Raw genomic sequence first — 3668 nt, 5'->3', positions numbered from 1 at the left:
ACTTTGTGAATGAGGAACAGTTTGCCAGAACCAGGCACAATTTCTCCTTCACTTACTTCTCTCATCAAATTGTCTTCTCACAAGAAAAAATACACAGAGTTAAAGAGGTTAATTTTTAATAAAAGATGATAATATCATAGATAAAATATTTTAATCCTGTATCTCACAAGACTTGAATGGTTTATTCTATCAGCCATGTGATTGTACCTGATGTGTATGAATTTTAAATATAAAATTCACATGTATGGCACAGCCCATTTAGCTATCATCAGTAGCCATTTTTAATGGCTGGGCCCAAATTTAAATACTTAGAATAAGTCTGCAAATTGTAGTGTTAGATGTGCATGTGTGTGTTAACTTGTTATGTATGTGTGTTTATATGTGTGTATATATGCACAAATGCTTGTGCATTTAACATATGTAGCCTCTAGTTGCTATATGAACTGGGCTCCTGAAAGGAAAGCAGAGGCTATATGGGAGGGAGGGATGGCGAGAGAAGAGGGAGACCAAGACAAAGTTTCTGATCAAGGCCTAATGTTTACTTTTTGAGTCTGAACTTAAAAGGGGATGTTGGGAACCCATCCCCCCTATGCCAGGATCTAGCTGTCAGGATCTCCTTGCTTTGTCAGGATCTTGTCAGGAAAACAAGCTCAGCCTCTCAACAGGTAGTGGTATCTTGGAGGAAGCAGCAGATGTGGCAGGACAATAGACTTTACCTAGGTTGGAAGACTCCACCCTAGGTGGGCTAGGCAGCTGTGGTATAAACAAGACCTAAATCAGCCTTCTCAAGGATGGGGGAGGACACACACATACATCACAAGTTACTAACAATATATGCAATGAAATGAAATGAAATGAAATGAAATGAAATGAAATGAAATGAAATAATACTATGCCGGGGCCTAGCAAACCCAGAAGTGTATGCTCACAGTCAGCTATTGGATGGATCACAGTGCCCCTAATGGAGGAGCTAGAGAAAGTACCCAAGGAGCTGGGGGGAATCTGCAACCCTATAGGTGGAACAACAATATGAACTAACCAGTACCCCTCCTCCACCCCCCGCCCCCTGAGCTCCTGTCTCTAGCTGCATATGTATCAGAAGATGGCCTAGTCGGCCATCCGTGGAAAGAGAGGCCCATTGGTCGTGCAAACTTTATATGCCTCAGTACAGGGGAACGCCAGGGCTAAGAAGTGGGAGTGGGTGGGTGGGGAATGAGTGGGGGAGCGTGTGGGGGACTTTTGGGATAGCATTGGAAATGTAAATGAGATAAATACTTAATAAAAAAAGAAAAGAAATGAAATGAAAATGGATGGTATAAATGTGATTTCCTGTTATAAATATTTTAAATGCAGTAAAATTTTAAGACGCATATTAATGCTAATATACTTACCTTGATTATGCATTCTAAGATTTCTAAACAGCACAGTCTCCCAGACTCTCAAACCACCAACAAATTATATAACAAATGGAGAAACTAGATTGTCTTTATGAGGATAAATGTTTAAACTTCTACTTGGAATTCAAATGTTCAACTATAACATGTATATGTAGAACCTACATGCAGAAATTTTCAGACCAAAGCTCCTTTTATGTCCAACCAAAATAGATAGGGTAATGATAAAATTAGATTAATAAACATATTTGAAAACAATATATTATCAACCTGGTAACAAGTTCTGTGTTGTAATAATTACTCAGGGACCAGAGCATTCTAAACGCAATGACAAATCTTGCCTCCTCCTCCATTGGAAAGGGGTTTAGAACCAGACACTTGGATTGAACCTAGATTTAACTTCTAATAGCACTGTAGTTTCTGTGGGCTCACTGGTGGTCATTGGTCAGGTCCCTGGGAGTGTAATTAGTTACTCTCCTACCAGACATTCAATACTTGTGACAAAGTAGTTTCTAAGCAAGGAAGGCTAAGTGCAAACCATCAAGACAACAGTTCAGTTCATTCTTCTGAGTAATTAATAATCACTCAATTTGAAGGAGCTTGGGAATAGAGGAAGCATGGCTGTTGGTCCCCCTTGTATCATAAATCAAGTCACCAGTCTGGCTTCTAAGAAGACAGATGGAATCTGAAGTTGATTGCAGATTTCCACACACACACTGAGCTACACAGCCAACTCACTGCAGCTGCTGTGCTCGATGTAGTTCCTCATAAATTAATTTGTCCTCACGTGCTGGCACAGAGATTTGGTAAATGTCTTAATCAGCATCCAATGCTCAATGATGAAAAGAACATCATGCATAATTGCTTATATATATATATATATATATATATATATATATATATATATATATATATAAACCTAGGAGTATTCAGGTTTTCTTGAATCTATGTATCATCCAAGATGTCAATAGCACTTCCGAAAGTGCAGGGCTCAGCCGCACCTTGAAGACTCACTGTGCCCTCTGTGGCTCAGCTTCTCCTTTCTAACTGTGGTTGGGATCTAATCATACATTCTGCTGCTGTCTCGTTGCCAGTGTCCCTGTACGTACTAGAGGGAAAAGGCTCTTCCTCAGACTCAGGCCGCTAAGTCACTAAGGCGGACAGAGATGTACTCTCTGACATATCATCCTTCCACAGGTTTAAAAAGGATTCTCGAGTTATCTGAAGGATCTCTCTCAAGCCTTTGTTTTCTTGTCCAAGTTGAAACATTGGCTCCTGTTCCTTGCAACCCTGCCGCTCGTCAATTTCAATAGCTTTTCTCATTACTGCTGCCAACTCGGTGGTCTGGTCAACATGTGCTTGCAGCTCCTTTGAGTGCTGCTCTTTTAACTTCACTATTATACCTGGGTCATCTTTTTTTGTTGGGCATTAGCAATCTGATCATTTGTTCTCCGTATTTGCTCACTTTCAGGTTCCAGGCAGACTGGTGTTCTTCCCAGGATGTTCGCAGTTCTTTGTTCTCTTGTTGTAATTCTCTGATTTGTCTGTTTTCTTGCTGGGTTCACATAATTAGTGTGGATCATGGCCGATTGTCTTGCTACTTTCATTAAGTTCTTGGATTTCTTCCTGATACTCAGTTCCCGGCAGGACTCAGTGAGAGTATGGAGAGGGAGCCCAGCTCAGAGGCTCCCCAACGGATGTTATTCCACTCAGCTTCAGTCTTCTTACCCACGAGATGGAATACCCAGGGAGTGGTCTCCGAGCCCTTGCTGTGCCTGCTCAGTGAGCAGATGCACAGTCCTGCTCACATTGGCAGGACCGACCAGCAGCCCACTTGCCTCGGCTCTCATCCAGGGAGGACCAGACCCTCTTGTACTGGCAGCCATAGAGAGACCTGTACGTGAATCTTAAATGTCTCCCAAAAGCCCATAAGTGGAAGGCTTGTTGCCTCCCTTTGGTGATGTTCGGTGGGGGTTGAACTTTGGTGAGTCAAGGTCTAGTGAAAGCAATTTAGACCTTTGGGGTAGTTACCTTGAAGGGGCCATTAAGATGCTCAGGCTCTTTTCTTGTTTGCTATGTGCCATCAAAGGAGAAGCCCATCTGCCCAATGTCCCTGCCATAAAACACAACCTGGTCAAAGACCCAAAAGCAACAAGGCTACCTGGTCATGGATTGAAACTTCTGAAACTGTGAGCCAAAAGAAACCTTTCCTTTTATGTTTACTGTCTTACACACTATCTAAAGCAATGAAAGGAATTTGCTTTTTCCAGGTCA

General features: G+C 41.8%; 1 pseudogene; it reads right to left on the bottom strand.

Moving 5' to 3' along the window:
- Positions 1 to 2458: 2458 nt before the first annotated feature.
- On the bottom strand, positions 2459 to 3280 carry LOC110300841 (annotated as a pseudogene).
- Between the last annotated feature and the right edge of the window lie 388 nt (positions 3281 to 3668).

This window comes from Mus caroli, chromosome 8 (genome assembly GCF_900094665.2).
Source record: "Mus caroli chromosome 8, CAROLI_EIJ_v1.1, whole genome shotgun sequence".
Classification (NCBI taxonomy): Eukaryota; Metazoa; Chordata; class Mammalia; order Rodentia; family Muridae; genus Mus; species Mus caroli.
Note: the sequence above shows the minus strand (reverse complement) of the source record. Positions and strands in the feature narration are given on the sequence as shown.